Below are 17,651 nucleotides of genomic sequence, written 5' to 3'. Positions count from 1 at the left end.
CAGGACATCTGGGTCAATGATGATGAATACGCCTACTGTATAACCTCAGTGTCAAATTAAATCAACAAAGAGTGTCTTACCACAGGGACAGGAAATTCAAATTAAGATCTCCCAGCCTATTTCTCCTACACATAACTGAACTCAGTATAACATCCATATGAGATTTGGACCTTTTTCTCCTACTTCTTAAATTCAGCTCCTGAGAAACACCCTTTATCTTGTCCCAGCCCAACCCTAGATTAAGATATTAAAATCCTCCCTTCCTCTCTGACCGCAGCCATCTTTATATCATACAGGCAGTGGTCTTTGATACTGATTTTGCTCTGTTACCAGTTTCTCCTTCAGCTGGACATGTGTTAACTGATCTGCTGTGAGTATGGATCCCTGTTTGAGTCTTTGTATTCAGCAGTTGGCGCCTCAGTGGTGCGACGACACCTTCAGGCGAGAGCGCCAGTATCTTGCTGTGATGATGGTGCATGCGCTGACATGTGTCAGATCGACGTGCGGAGCAGAGCTTTGTTACTTTGATAGATGGAGAGATGGGTTTGTAAATGTTGTGTGTTGCTCTGCCTGGCTGTCGAATTTAAGATGCACCATGCAAAATGGGATCTGTGACTGACAAGCAGGTTGATGCACGCTCTGCATACATCATGTGGGCTCTTAGAGCACTACATCCTGCGCCTGGGAGCCGTGTGATTGACACTTAATCTGTCATTAAATCAGAATCATGTTTGCAGATTCCTCCACATCGTGTTGCTTTCATGTCTACCTTTCTCAGGGAGTATCTCAAAGCTCCCAGACATGAAAGGTTTCTCCAGCCAAATTAACTCCTGTAGCTGATTGATTGGTTGACCTGTGTATTGATTCATTTGACCTTTTGCAGACTCTTCCCACAGACACACCAGACGAGCATTTCTTCCACCGCTCCCTCAGGATTCCCTATCTTGTATCTTCCAGGATAAGCGGGCCGGGATAACGAAGGGAAAGCCCAGAGGAATCACCACCAAATCAAACATTTCAGAGGTGTCTGCACAGGCGTATTTAATCTTGCCCTCTGTCAGTGTTGAGGCCAGACCAGCTATATGTGCTCCACACACAGACGCATGCTCACTCATGCTATATGCACTCAGTGACACACAAAATCAAATAGTGGTGTGACAGCAGCATTGACTCCTGTGTCTGTCATGCTGTTACTCAAACAAACATCCCAGCTCCGAGTCTGATCTGCTGCGCCAAGCAATCCCCTTATCAGCACCTGGCACACCACACAGCCTTATGCCAGTCGGGACCGCAGTGCCAGGACTGTCAGCCTATGACTGAGGCTCAGACACACTCCTTGTCCCTCATGGATTTATAATAATACCACTTAGTTTGCCCCATCAAACAACTAAAAAACACAATTTGTGAAGCTGCACACTTCCTAAAGACAGGTTGAGTGGCCCCTTGTAGTGCCACTGCCTGGCCAAATTAGGAGAACATTGTGTTTTTCTGTCTCATTTTACCCCTTTTAAAATTACCATAACCTCCCCTTCTTTTGAGGAGGAGAGGGGGAGTAGGTGGAGGAAGGGATTGTGGCAGGAGGAGGGGAGGAGGCTCCTTCACAGCTCCATTTTAATCCCGCTGCTCTCTCCATCCTTCAGTCCTTTCTTCATGTGCTCTCACTCACTTCATCTCCCAGCTCTTGTTGTGCTCCAGCCACTCACACACCCCACATGAAATTTATTGCAATCAGGCCCGGATGCATTACCAGTGATGGCTCTACATCCACAACACTGAAAGTTCCACCTCGTGTGGAACAATTTAAATCATTGCCACTTTTAGAAACGGCAGGAGAAAAAAAAAAGCCACACAATCCAACATAAATACAGATGTTATAAATTATACATGGGCCACCCCCACCTTGCTTCTGTGTTAAAATGAATATTTCATAAATTCAAGCTCAGCCATCCACATCACAATAACTGTCGGCGCTTGTCAGAGCAGCGCCGATGACGAGGAGAGACCCCCCTCCTCTCGTGTATTCTGAGCTGCCACCTTAATTGCTTTCCAAAGCTTTACATACTCTCCATGTAGCAGTGGGTTTATCAGACGTGGCGAGCGTTATGTCTCGGGTAGTCAGCTTTCACGGCGTGGCCACGGGGGGCTTGTCTGAGCAAGAGCTAAATGAAAATGTCTTAAAAGGATAAAGAGCCTTTTTTTCAAATTTTGCATTGTTTCCTGCTGGATAACTGGTGTCGTGACTCGTGAGGTGATGAATTGTGCAGTAATAAATACATTTTTTGGACGATGTGAGTGACGTGCAGAGGGAGTTATCTGTGGCCAGCTCTGTGCAGCCCTCTGGTGAATAGCGAGCTGCTTAGTGCAGAGCTAGCACTGCCTCCTCTCTGCTTAACTGTCCAGAACTGATCTGTCTCCTGCTAGACCTCAGCAGAAACATGATCCCTAATCCTCTGATCCCCCCTCTGAACCTGCAAAGTGTTTAACTTATCATCCAAAGCTATCACCTCCACAAAAACTTCACCGGGTGAGAACACTGCAGCAGATCAAAGCAGGATGGTTTAACTCCTTCTGTAACAATCACTGCTGGTTTTTGAGGAGTGGAAATGTGCTCCCTCTGTTCTCAGTTTCTTCTTCATATCCTCTGCTTTGTCCTCACTTTCCTTTGCGGCATCCTGTTACCTTTGCATCTGTACTCTGACACCTAAATGAAAGAAAAGCCACATTTTATAATAATTGTACGAAGGCTTCAGAATCTAGCTGAATCTGTGCTTTTTTCCCAGGGCTGTAGCCTAAAAATATCCTTTAGTACACAACACCTTGGGCAAGTATAAAAACTCTGAGAGACTGTAACCATGGGTCTTTCTCCATGGCAACTGATCTGTGGCTCACAGCCAAACTTTACTAAGCTTTTTTTTTTTCAGCTTTTCCTTCCACTTGTCTGTCTCCACATCCTCACAAGAATATTTTATTTTACTGATATTATTTTCAAAATAGCAGAGAGAAAGGGGCGTCCTGGTCTTCAGCTAGCATGACAGTTCAGGTCCCATGTGTCTCTTCCCATAATTCTGTGTAATAAATGCTTAAAAAACACCAAAATATATAAAAAACACTGTTCCAGAATAAATTGATTCTAAACAAATAACAAAAATGACAAACCTCATATAAATATGTATGTATTTACCAAAAGTGACTGGGTGATAAAAGAAAGGCACACAAATAAATGACTACATGGGGAAAAAACTGAAAACATATTGTCAATTTGAGGGCTGCAGCTAACAAATGTTATCATGATCAATTAATCTGCTCATTATTTCCTGGATTAATGGTTTGTTTTTTAAAATGCCGACTATTGCACTCTCCGAATGCTTATATTTGTCCAGCCAACAGTCCAAAATCCAAATAATCATGTATTATTCATTTAGTGACTCAGTTTAATGTCAAATTAAATTCTATTTTTAGCTCTAAAAATGATTGAGAACAATTAATATAAATGATAAACAAAATTATTACAGATTAAAGGCACCCTGTGGAGTTTTTGACCACCAGGAGCGCTGTAGAGCAAAAGTACGTATTTTGTTTTGCATCCTGCACAGTTTTAAATGTAAAAAAAAAAATCAAATGCTTTATTATATAATCAAATATTTCATTGACTTTACATTATGACAGTTAATCTTAACAGTGCTTAATAATGTGAAGCATAAAAGCAGATAGTTGCTAGACTCAGCATGGTGTTATGCACCTAAATCAAATGTTTTATAAGGACGGAAATGCATTTAACACAATTGTTTGACCTTGAGGGTACACGATGCAATCTGGTAAAAAAAAATAAAGACACTCTTACGTCAAGTAAATGCTTTATAATCAGTCTGTACTGGTGGCAGGGATTTAAGCTGACAGACATGGCGATTGCTAGTGATAGGGGCAACGTTACAGGACTGTAAACACCTGGCAAGCAACGGCAAAGACAAACCGTGGGAAAAACATGTATTTTGACACCTTACTTGGTTTTAAATGAAGTGTGTTTTACGATGAGTTAACACGTTAAGAGAGAAACCTGAATTCAGAAGGTTTGCGGTTGTTTTTCTCTGTTTAATACATAAAACATGTAAAAGTACAACCTGTCTTGACATTTTGTGAGATTAGCGTTTATTTAATAGACTGGAAAAGCTGAGAGAACTTGCGGAGCGGCGTGAGCTTGCTGGTGTGTGTGGGAAGAAGGGGATTAGGTAGCGCTGCACAAGTACTGTCATATGCCGTATATCTGGGTAATTTTATACGCAGCAGTTAAACTGTTGTGGGTTCACTTTTGCCACCACTGAGCAACTTTAATAGGAATGAACAAGGTCCTGCCTCCAATGCTGTATTGTCAAATTAGCAATGGCTTAGTACCATTAAGTGACAAACATGGTGATTGGTAATAATGGGGATAACGTTACAGGAATGTTAACACCTGGATAGCAAGGGCAAAGACAAAACATGGAGAAACCATGTATCTTAACATTTCAAGTTTGTTTGTTTTTTAAAATTTTGTTTCCGAGTTTGAATAAAGTGTGTTTACGATGAGTGAACAAGGCAAGAGAGAAACTTGAATTCAGAAGACGTGCGGTTATTTTTATCTGTTTAATAGGTAAAACAGGTGTAAAAAATATAACCTATTGACATTTTGTGAGATTAGTGTTCATTTATTGGACTGGAAAAGCTGAGAGAACTTGCCAGTGTGTCAGAAGGAGGCATTAGGTAGCACTGCACAAATACTGTCATATACCGTATACCTCAGTGAAATTTCAGGAAGGTATGAAAAAACAGATACCATCCAAATAGGTAGGTAATAAGGTAAAGAACACCCATTGAATTCCATATAGTCCATACAATAATCTACAAACCAGCTCTGCAGATAGTTAGAGAACATACATGTCAAGTTTCTATGTGCAAGACCTGTACTGATGCTCTCATCATTTAATTCTAGTGGCTGGGTATAAACTGTATTCATGCTTTACTTCCTCAATAAGTTGATTTTATTATGTGTCCTTCAAACCTGTTTGAACAGTGTGTTACTTTGAGCTCATTCTGCAGACCATCGGCAGTATTCTTCCAATCCATTTTGTCCAGTCCGTCTAATTGATGGATGGGTCGTTCAGGGTGGTTCAATTTAATCTTCAATACTGTCCCTTCTAATTAGACTTTCTTTCTCTAGATCACTTTGAACACATTTGTTTCACATGGTTAGAGTATTAGCCCGGAGCTTTAACCTGACATAATGCTGAGAGTTATGACTGAAGGAATGAGACTCGGTGTATAGAGGTGTCAGTGTTAGCGGTGGGTGTGTGCCGCTCTAGCCGAGCACTTTATTGATTTATGATAATGACTGCTGGCCTGTGCCTTGGCCCAGTGTCTCCCTATGACAGGCTGTGGTCAAAGCACATTGCAGCCTCGCTAAATTGTGTCGCACGCTCTCGATTCCGCCTCCCTCCGCCCACCGTGTGCATCGAGCATGTCACTGGAAAACCAGCTCAATATCCCCAGAGGATGTGGAAACTCAGGCGTTCAGCAGCGGATTGCAGTCAAGTGTGACAATGGCGCACATCGGCCTATCTGTCTCTCCATGTCGGAATTTGCTCGTGGTTTTTCCCCCCCTCGAGGTGACAACTAGGTGAAGGGTTGTTTTGGTATTGGGCCTTTTAGATTGCCAACACTGCAGTTCAGCTAATGGCCTTTTTTTAGAGCTGCAGTCCCAATACTTTTAGATTAAAGACATTCAGTATCCAGTAATGGGTCCTGTCTGTGTTCTGCTCTGCTCAACTTCACATCCGAAGCCTTCCAGCTCTCACCAGTTGTCCTGGCTCAGGCATTATGTGAATGCTTTTACTCAGTGAGCATTTCAAACCAGCCGCCCCCCCAAGTCAAACCCCAGCAATCTGTCCCGCTTTGTTGCAACGAAAGATCCCCAATCTGGCTTTGATGAGCTCGTAAATCCAGGGCCCCGGAGCGTGGTGAGGGCAGGCTCCATGATGGCAGAGTCTCTAAAAGGATGATCAGATGGCTTTATTGGCCAGGAGAGGAAGGGGGCAGGCCGTCAGGGGCCTTGTTATTGGCCTGATTTATCCGCAATCCCCCGAGTGTCATCTTCATCAGCTCACCAGCGTCATCACAGTCTGCTTCGCTGGTCGAGAAGCAGCAAAGTGTTTACAGTGTGTGTGAGTGTGTTTGTGTCTGTGTGGGCGCCTGGATGGCCCCGTCATAATTCTAACCTCTCGCCACTTTCCACCTGTCACGCACCTTAATGAGGCTCCGAAGACGGTGGAGACACTTTACGTCGGCTGTTATCTGATTCATTGTTGCTTTATTGTCTTTTTATTCCTCGTGCTTTGCTTCTCACCTCCAGCCCCGCTCGTTTACAATGTAATTAGTGATTTGTTGCTTAGATAAACACAGTTGTTGATCTGGCATAGGCCCGCGCACCATGTGGATATTACCCCGGCAACATCTCAGCTGAGCTCTCACTGAAAATCTAATTTGGCCACTTTTTGCTTTGTGTATCATGTGAGCACATATGGGGTGGGACACTGTGTGTGTGTGTGTGTGTGTGTGTGTGTGTGTGTGTGTCTGGAGGGGTAGAGGAGAGTTTTATATGCTGAGAGGCTATAACAGAATGAAGAGAAAGAAATTATAGAGGTGTTCACTGGTTTAGATATAATTAGATGAATGTTTAATGCTGCATTTATGACATGTTATGAGATTTTTACAGATCCTGTGTGAAACAAAAGGTTTAATTCCTGCACTGTCAGCACTCAGTTTATTAGAGCGGGTTTCTTTTGGCTCAAAATGATGCGGAGGTGATATCATCCTGATTATGTTGCATATTTTAGGAGCTCTCATACTTACATGATTGAAATTTTGTCCTGCCTGCAAAATGTTTTCACACATGTCCTACAGGTGTTCAACAGATGTCTGTTTGAACTTTTGTAGTGATAAAGTAGGGGAAAGTGGACTATCACTAAACTATTAAACTATTACTTCCGTTCATTTCACCGGTGTAAACACTGTAGTCTCCGTACAAGACAGATCAGCAACACACATTGAGGCGCATGGAGCAACGTTCTCCAACTGCAGTCCAACTGCTGTTTCCAACGGCATTTGTAAACTCCCAGTCACAATTTAAAACTGTCACCGAACAGCAGGGAAAAGGAGATTCGTCTTCTTCTGTGATTATTTTTTTTGTTGTTGTGGGGACAAAGATGTTACCAGCAGAAACACTGTGGCACACCTGGCTGACCCCCAGGAAGTGCACTGGGTTATGAAGTCCATTTCTGTAGTGGCCAAACAGTGTATCTACAACTTCCGAGTCTATCAAGTGATGCCATTCAGCTCCAAAATGACAAAGGGAAAGAGACATCTGTCAAACAGTGGACATCACAACGTCTGCAAAATGTCTCGTTTCACTTCCTGGATTTGATCCAATCCTTCCAATAACATTTGGAGTCGAGAGGAGCCACAATACTAAATCATTTTATCTCCATTAAAGTTAGTGGAGCGCTAAACTGGAAGTAGCCTGCTCGGCCGACAGTATTAGTGCACCTGCTTTATGGGCCCAGTGATGCAGAAACAGTGCTGATCATGTGGGTAGTTTTATACGCAGCAGTTAAACTTTTTTTGGCTTTATTCACCACTGAGCAACTTTCATAGGAATGAACAGGGCCCCGCCTCCAATGCTGTATCCAGGTCTCTTTATACATCCATGACTGACCTCTACTTTGCTGCAGCCTATTGTTGGGGGTCTTGTCCTCATTGTAACGTCTTGCCTCTTCACATTGCACCAAACCAACTTATGTATTGTAAATATTAGATTAGTGAGCCTTGTTAGCAGCATCTGTAATAGACTACAGTAAATTCAGTATTTCTCTATGGACCATTTTCACAGCAGACTCATTATTTTTGTGTAGCACATGTGTACCTAATACAACCACAATATGTGTTGTTTTATAGGGGACAGTTAATGGCTAATTTAGACCCTGTCTACACATACACAGATATTTTTGAAAACTCAGACAGTTTTTGGTCCCTAACACAGAGATTGTTTTAAAAACGCCTTCAAGGGTGCAGATTTTTCATGCTCTGGTTACTGTTTATCTGTGTGAACATGTGAAACTGAGCGTTTGTGTAACAATGACATCATCTCCTCAGTTTGAGCATGCACATTGTTGCTTTGTTTAATGAGCACAGACACAACAATAACAATGGCGGACTTTCGGTTTGCTAACGCTTTGTTAGCACTGCTTGTTATAATGCCTGCTTTACCCTTAAACTTAGTATGCCTGGTTTTAAGTCTGCCAGAAATTTCAGTTTTGGATCATCAGGCCGGGTCGAACAGCAGATGGTTGGACATTAGCAGAGTGGGATGGTTGTCGATAAGGAATGGAAGTAAAACTTGAGCATGTCTAGAACATCGCTTGTGTGTTTGAGTGAGCTCCTTCATCCTTACATGTAACAGTGATGAGATCTCCAGTAGGTGTTTTGAAAAAGGTGACGTTAGCCTGTACACTTTAATACGTTTGTGACAAGGGGAGACTGTTGAGACAGCGAACACTGGCATTCTAGTGTGAATTGAGATTTTCTGCAAAACAAAGGTAGTGTGAACAGAATTGTTTTTTAAAGCAGCTGTGTGGAACTTTACGTTTTTGTTGACTATAGCGCCCCCTTTGGTCGAAGCGGTATGACACCCACAGCCTGGTGTCATAAATTCCGACTGCAACCGGCATTCAGCTTCATTCGTAAAGTCTCGACTACAACCGGCAATTACCGCATGCATTTGTTTTGGAGAGCGAGAGGATTAACGTTACTAACGTTACACTTCAGCTACACACTTGAACCAACTGCATCTGCCTGCTGTATATTTGTGTTCATGGTCACAGTCACAGATAATTTTGTGGCATTTGTTGTAACGTTACTAGACTAAAGCGGTTCACATCAGCTAAAGTTACATTTAGCTTGCTTATAACTTCCATGTCGTCATATACTGAAGTGAAACAACGTCTAACAAGTTGCGGTATATTCTCTAAATAAAAACAAAAATACATACCTGTCGATTAGGAAAAGGGCCAACTCGGGATCAGCTTTAAAACCTTTCAAATCTCTCAGCTCTCTCCACTTGGTGAATGCCCGACCGAGGTTTACACGCGTTTGGGCTCGAACCCTATCACTGTCACGTTAGCCTTCTTCTGTTCTTCTGTTCTTTTTCTTTTAGATGGTGCTCCTTCTTTGTCCGACATAACATCGAAAGTACAACCAAGTCCTTAAAGATACATCTGGTAAAACTGTTGTGTGTTCAGCAATGCCCGTTGCGCACCGCTTACTCGAAGAACACTGTCTGTAAACACGGCTCCTTCTTCTTCTGTGGTTTAATAGCTGCGGGCCGCTGCAGGTGTGCAGACTTACTTCCGCCTCCGGGTGCCGTATTCTGGTTTGCTGACTTCCGCTGTGTCCAACCCGACCGAGGCTACGCTAAATAGCCATATAGAGAAAGGCTTTTTTGTCGCTGTTGGGTTCAAATAAATATGTGGATCTTCAAGGGGGGTGATACGAACTAGGGACAGTTTTATAAATGGTAAAACGTTCCGCACAGCTGCTTTAAAAAAGAGGGGGAATGTATTCATTTTTAAAATATCTGTATACATGTAGACAGGGCCTGGGCCTTCCTCATTCGCCCATTTCTCACCTTTTTTTTTTTTTGTTACTATTTGTTGGCTAAAATGGCGAGAAATGTCAGTTTTAGTTTAGGAGGTTCTATTTTGATTTTGTTAATGTCTCACGCTCTTTAAAAAGTCTTTTCTCAGGCCCCCCCAAAGACCAGCAAGCAACTGCTTATATCACTTAATGGGAAGGGGCTTGGCTCTGACTTCAGCTATTGATTTCATTGCAAAAGTCTAATATTCCGTGGCGAGACGAGGCAACCCTTCACATCATCATTGTGCTGTATATCACAGAGTGAATGACAAAATGTAAACCCACATACTGTGGAGTATACTGTGTAATTATACCATGGTACAGCCAGATAATATGATAGCATGACAAATCTCTCTATCACCGTGAATGTTCTAAATCGATTTCTGCTGCTGTAATGCCGTAATTCCACCTTGAGTCACATCGCCCTGGACCAGCTATGAGAATCCTGTTCATCCTCATCAACTTAAATCCACGGTCCATAATTTGAAATGTCTGCTCAGCAGAGTGAAAATTAGATTTCATTCTGCTTTAACTGGCTCTCCCACATGAATAACTTTTTAATAAATAATAAAATTAAAGTGTGTAGGTTATAGGCTAGACACTTTTTCTGAATCAGGACAGGAAATGTTTTTACAAGTATGTGAGTAAAATCCTGGCAGAAATTATGATATAAAAAAACTGCACGTTGAAGAAAATTTAAGAATGACATAAAACTTTATATGTATATGAAATGGAGCTCAAAAGTGAAAATGAGTGCAGTAAAGAGTATTTATAGTGGTGTATCAAACAGGATGACTAGATATCCCCAAATAATTTCTATTTACTCTCGTTAACTGGTTCAAATTCAACTTTAAATGCACTCACAGTCTAGTTTATACACCAGGTTTTTAGCTGACAGTTATGTTTGACCCCACACCTGCTCTTAAAGCTCTGCCTAATTACCGTAACACTCTGAATACAGTCTGAATTTAAACAAAAGTAACTTTTAACCTTGCTCACAGAGGCAACTAAGTCAGCAGCAGTCAGAGCCAGCAGTAAGAACACATTCATTCCTCCTACCGCTGTCACCCTGGGCATGTGGGAGAGTCATCTCAGGGGTCGATTAGTGATGAATATGGAGCCGCTTCTTTTCTCACTCTCATCCATAATGTATTAGAGACAGTGCAGCATGGAGGAAACAGAGGATAAGGTCGTCAACTGCCATTTTGCCAGAGAAGCACCATTTGAGACTTAAAATAACACGGGATTAGAGGAGCTATTTTTGTACCTGAATAGATTTCATTTGGTTTGCATGAACATGAAAAATCAATATACAGTGTTCAGATATAAATACAGCCTGTGCTTTCTGTCTTTGTAAATGACGCAAGGCGAAACCAAAAGGGTGATTTTAACATAGCATGAGTAATAACAGCAGTCCTGTTTTAAGCTGTACAACGTTGAATGTTTCAGGCAATCAAATGGGTTGTAAAGAGTTATTGTGAATTTTCTTTCTATAAAGAAACGGTTCCTTTATCGACAGCACATGTAGGAGAAGATGAATACTGGCACCTCATCACAAGAAGGTCTCCACATCCATTAAGGCAAAACTTAAGTCCTCAAGGTCAACACAGCCCACAAAGATCCACTGACCCTGGAGATAATAGCACTGACGGAAGTAGAAGCCATCACTTAGCATGGCAGTGTCACTGCTGCAGACGTCAGAGCCAGAATCGGCAAGGTAAAGACCTCATTCATCGAACTGAAGAACATTTGGAGCTCCAAAGAAATCAGCCAGCGCACAAAGTTTAGATTCCTTATCTCCAACATTAAGACTTTACTACTTTACGGATCAGAGACGTGGAGGACAACCAAGACCACAATGACGAAATATTCATCAACAGCTGCCTGAGGCGGATTAACTGAGTATTAACTGGCCAGAAACCATCAGCAACAGTGATCTCTGGCAACGGGCCAACAACCTGTGGAAGAAGAAGTCAGGAAAAGATGGGGATGGATCGGCCTCACACTCGAAAAACCCAATGCCAGCATCACCAGGCAGGCCATAAGACTGATTTGAAGTTGTGTGTAGGGCTCTCCGTAGAGCCTATGCCACAGCCCATGCTGTTGTGACCATTTATACCTGTGCAGTGGTGTGTCTGTGTCACTCTGCGGTTACACCTCTAAAACACGAGTTGGCGGTGGAGTTTCTGTCAAGTGCTGTGAAGTTTGATTGACTCAAAACACACACATTAAACATGGCTTAATAGTGACCAAGTTAAATACAAGTACAAAATTCAGCCCCATTATAACTCGCAAGGTTCACTGACAAAACAGTTGTCTTATAATGGAAACGTTTTCCCAACAAACACAACATGCTAACATCATTAGCGTAGGCCAAGCCTATGGCATTTTACACTGCATAATTAGCCTAGTGGCTAGCGGACTTTCCTCTACTCTTATGAAGACAGCATAAATCACACAGAAGATTTAAAATGCTATTTTCTGGAGGCTTTATTGTCTTTACAATTTATTGTTTGATATCTGTGTAGTAAATGTAAATAAAAGCTTTGTTTCTCATAGGGAAAATGTTTCTCAGTTTAAAAAAAATAAACAGGAGGTCTGCATTGCCGGGACATGTAGTTACATTTCTGGGGAGGTGCACATCAGGCTACAGCTGACGGTATGCCTCTACACAGCCTGTGCTGTAGGTACACTACAAATTCAATACAGAAGTATAAATCCTGCTGTAGATAGAAGCAACAAGGTACAAGAAAAGACGGCTGTCCAAAGAACACCTGGTGCAGGGACCTTAAGACTGACATAAAGCAGAGCGGGTTGACATGGAAACAGCTGGAAAGACATGCCCAGCACAGAAGACTCTGGTGAACTGTAGTCTACAGCATCGCATTGTGAAAAAAGAGCAGTAGGTGTAAGAAGGAGGATATGAAAGAACAATAATACTTCAGTTTTTCAGCTATTTTTGTAGACTCATGGTTTTATTTGTGCAGTAAACAACAGGTAGTTATGGGAGAACACGCATCCATCAAGACCAGCTTTACTTTACAAAGACTTGGATAAAGGAGAGGGGGCAAAAGTTCAAATGATACGGAGGAGAGTTACACTTGTAATCATGATCAGAAAACCTTTGAAGAATCAGAGATTGTGTGCACAGAAACCAGGCCAGTAGGCTTTAGACGGTATCACTTGACATCCTGGGGACAGATTTCTCAACTTTTTGGCCTGATAGGGCTGATCTCAGATTACTGGACATAACACGACATTACATAAACTTTCACGGCTTAAAAAGTCCAAATTAAACCTTCTTTTTCTGAGGACAGCATGAGGCTGGTTGTGCTTGGTGATGAGATGGCTGACTGGCCTTCTTTCACTGATCTCAGTGTGATTTAGCTTCTTTAGGAGGCCAACCCTCTGTACAGTTAGGAATTAGGCTGAGGCTGTGCACCGTTAGTTTTTTAAATATAGCTGAAAATAAACATTAACATAAGTCCATATTATCATTAGCAAAGATAAACTGGCCTATTCTTCTTAGAAAAGCAATCCATTTAATTTACAGTACACAACACTGATGATAGGCTGGTACCCATGACTCCTCCTGCAATCATGTGAACTAGCTAACCTGCGCTAAATCACTGTACATTCCAAATGTATGTTTAGTATTACAATATTATATGAAAATATATGAATCTGTAAATAACTATTAATTTAATAGCCTAGTTTTGTGTGTACCATAAAACTGTCTTTTTCTCAGCTAAGGGGGCCTTGGCCTGAAAAATGGCTAAGACCCCTGCTGCGGACAAATCAGTACTCCGGAGCAGATTCTGGCTCTCCAGTGGAGGTGGCTCCATGTTGTGTTCCTTTAATTAAAGTGTCATTTAACCTTATAAAATCATGTCAAAGTACTTAAACACCCATTTGCAGCTGATATGATGAAAAGTTAAAATTGTGAAATCACATGAATTAATCTGCTGCTTCCATACTCCAGTAGTGCATAACTGTAGACTGTATAAAAGAAGTTTCTTATTTGGACATAAGCCATTAAGCAATGCCTGCATAGAGCATCAATGCAGTTTTAAACCTGCAGTATTTCTAATGGCCAGCAGGGGGGGGACTCCACTGGTTTCAAAAAGAAGTATGATTGTATAGGAGTCTGTAAGAAAATGACTCTACTTCTCACTTCAGTAATTTCCCTAATGAGTTTATAGTCTCTATCGCTAGTTTCAAGTCTTCCTCAATACAATATGATGGTCATTTTGGAAATTATGGTCCCTTTAGAGTGAAATAGACGATGAAGCAAGGTTTGCTTTGGGGATGGACTCGGCAACCTTTACTATCATCGGAGCCATTTTTGACCGAAAATGATTTTAAAAATCTGTCTTGAGCCGCAAAACATGTTTGAGTCTTATGATAAAGGTAACAGCCTACTGAGTCTAAATTAGACTTTAAGCATTGATAATATGTCTAAATGAGCATTCATTAATATGTTTTACCAGAAGGTGGGTTATTCATGACTATCTGACAAATCTGTCCATCCATTACCAAAAATTCTCAATTTTTCTCTGAGACTTCTCCTTTTTTGGATTTGGAGTCCATAGCTAGCCTAGCTAAGGAGACTCAAGACTAGTTAGCACTACTGGCATAATGTGATTTTGCCGAGTAGGAAGTGCTCCTGAATCAACATCCCACATCGCATTCCAGGACAAACATTGCGATCAACCAATTATAGCCCTCTGACATCATCAGTGTGCTGCTCCTGTGCTTCTTTCAAGATTGCTTTGTGCTTCTTCTGAGCTAAGCCAGCTTCCAAATTGAAGTTAGTAGAACTGAACAAAAACCTTGTAAATGAGTTAATTGCAGGAATTTGCAACTGAAAAATTGTATTATCTTTACTCTTTGTAATGAACAGCTTACTTGTTAGCATAGCCTACCTACTTAGCAGACTAGCTCGACAATATTACGGTCTATTGGCAAGTTTACTCATTAGCATAGCCAACCTTGTTAGCACACGATGATGTCAGAGTTGTCGGTCCTGGAATGCGATGGGGGATGTTGATCCAGGAGCATGTCCTACTGGCAAAATCACATTGTGCACTACTACTGAGGTTTGGCAAAATTTAGAGGAAAAGATGCACATTTTAGTCGGCCGAATGTTAAGTTTTTTTAGGGACACATTTTTTACAGCTGGAGAATGCAAGAATCTCTATAGACCTACATCAATGATAAATGAAAAGTAAAATATTGAAATAAATAGCTGTTATTCATTTTCATATTGTCATTTTTTGTCAAAGCCACAGGGAGCCACTGGAGAGGGGCTAATGAGCGGCATGTGGCTCTAGAGCCTACTCTACGGCTGGTTAGAGGCGTGGCTTTTTTATGATTGACAAGTCGCCACTACAGAGACCAGTTCGGCATCTCGGTCACATCCTTCCCTTTCTCCTCCCCTCTTGTCCAAACACGATCACGTCTGGCTCCAAAAAAAAACCCAACACGATAACGACAGCCAAAATGCCAAACTTAAGGCTTCAAGCTGTAGTCCACATACCAATGGGTGACATCACAGAGGCTACATCCACCTCTTTTACACAGTCTACGTGCATGACTTATCTTCTCCCCTGCGAATTATCACACCGCCAGACTCATCAGGTGAAAACTGCCTCCTTCACATTTTTAATATGCAAATGCGAGAAATCCTTTTCTGTGCCTTCCCCCACACTTTGAAAGATTAAATATTCATGATCTCCGTCATTACTCTGCATTGCTCTTCAGTGATATTCAGGAGTGTAGCCTTTAAACTGTGACACTAAATGCACTCTATCGCTGATTATTTAGGATTATTTAGATTCAATGTGGGCGTATAAATGTATAAATAATTGAGTAGCTGTGTGTGTGTGTGTGTGTGTGTGTGTGTGTGAGAGAGAGAGAGAGAGAGAGAGAGAGAGAGAGAGAGGGAGAGTATACAGTAAAAGGGGAGCATATGGTGGTGATTTCAGTGAGGGCGGATCAGGAGTTACGGCTCCCTGGGGTCCCACTTACATCTATTATTCATGGTATAGAGGGTCTGATAGCCACTCGACCTATGTTTGGTTACAGGCAGACTTGGGGGTCCTTGTTTGAGTCTGAATCCATGTTACTCAAACATAACTAATAAACTTGATGTAAATAAATATGTAACAATGAATTCTTATGACAAGTAAGTAATTGTGTAATTTTAAATTAAGAAAATGGCAGATTAAAATACACACTTGTATATTAGCTTTTACAGCAACATGCAGGTGTATTTATAGCTATATTACTTTCAGTCCTCCTGAGTTAGATTTTAGCGCAGAGGTCGTACTTCTGTTTTTACCACTGGTGCATAAAAGCTTAAAATAGCCCAGCAGCCACATAAATAAATAAAATCCAGATACTGCAGGTCTTACTGTCCACTCATCCTTTCCTCCAGTGCTAAAGGTGGAACCTGGTCCAACTGTCTACCTGGTTGCAGGTACATTAGGGTCTGTTTGTATGTTTGTGCATCACAGGTCATTGTGTCAGTGCGTCTGATACCTGGACTTGTTGCAAGCACACGTTGCATTCTCATCATCATAAGATTAAAATGTGTTTTTCATAGCAAGAAGAATAGCAAAATGTACCGTGAGTATGAAGTGTTGCTGCTCTTCACTGCCACTTATCATGCTGCTGCCAGTGTTTGTGTTGTGGCAGTTCAACTTGAGACCCAAATGCAAACACAACCAGGAAATGAGAAGTGGAGCTGAAGGCTTGAATGGAATGATGGCTGAGAAGCAGAGCAGGCAGATGAGCTGAAGACAGAGCAGTCCGAATCCGGAGGCAGAAGACGAGAACAAGGCTGGAGGTGGCGAGTTATGGTTGAGGGTGGCGTGGTGAATCTGAGACACAGAACAGAGTGTGTATTCCAAAAGTACAAAAGACAGAGTGTCAGAAAACTAGTTGGCCTTGATGTCTGTACCACAGAAGAGTGTCTGAGCCGGGGTTTTATACTGCAGTGGCTTGATTGTTGATGAGGTTCAGGTGTGCAGGTTCAGCAGCTGCTGACACTCAGGAGGATTGGCAGGACGAGGGAACCAGAAGGCCACACTCAGCAAACACACAGAGACAGACTGAAAACAAACATGAGACACTAGGAAAAGGCAAAGCTGAAACCCGTACAGTTTGTGCTTTTCTGTTTGGGTCTAGTTGGGTTTACAGCTAATGTGGACCGCTTCTGACTGTCCCTGGGCGGACCGGCTGTGGCTCAGCAGGTAGAGCAGGTCGTCCACTCATCACAGGGTTGGCGGTCCGATCCAGCTCTTTATGTCCGCACACACATGTCAAATTGTCCTTGGACCTTGAAAGACATGGGCGTTTACTAGGCAGGGTCTACTGAAAATGTGCTCTTAGTTGAATGCATGGGTAAACTATTTTGGTATTTGAAGCGTTCTGGTTTCCGTTTGTAGCCTGACTAGTCTTGGCCAATCACGTTTGGGTAAGCTTTGGTTGCATGCAGGTGTGGAGAGCCAAAGAGGTAAAATGCGTTGGCCGAAATGCTATTGTGGAACCCATCGCTCATCGTCCAAGAATGAAATAGCTTTGTCGTCTGGATCTAAAACCGCTGCACCTCCTGCACAGGTCTGATTTTCAAGATCGCTCCTTAACCAGAACTGTGAGGTGCTATACCGCATCCACCCCACCACCCACACATATGACCAGTTAGCTCCACATCCTGAGCCATTCAACCGAAGATCCACGCCCAACCCATAACAGCAAATCCTGTAATAGCACGATAATCATGTGCTGTTCAAGTAACTCAGGTTTATAATCATCATTTTGGGACAGAAACTAAATTTTGAAATGACTCTTGTGAGTCCCCAACTTCATAATGCAGTACATACCTTTGTCCTCCTTTAAGGAGCCGTGCAGAAGTTGTGTTCCAAGCA

The 17,651-nt window shown here is 42.1% G+C and overlaps 1 protein-coding gene across 1 annotated transcript in view; it reads left to right on the top strand.

Annotated features, from left to right (window-relative positions):
* Positions 1-17,651, top strand: part of myo1d (myosin 1D) — a 193,458-nt gene that overhangs the window by 99,452 nt on the left and 76,355 nt on the right. The gene's annotated exons all lie outside the window — the stretch shown is intronic.

This window comes from Epinephelus fuscoguttatus, linkage group LG20 (genome assembly GCF_011397635.1).
Source record: "Epinephelus fuscoguttatus linkage group LG20, E.fuscoguttatus.final_Chr_v1".
In the NCBI taxonomy this organism is placed as follows: Eukaryota; Metazoa; Chordata; class Actinopteri; order Perciformes; family Serranidae; genus Epinephelus; species Epinephelus fuscoguttatus.
This window is presented reverse-complemented; position numbering and strand designations above follow the sequence as displayed.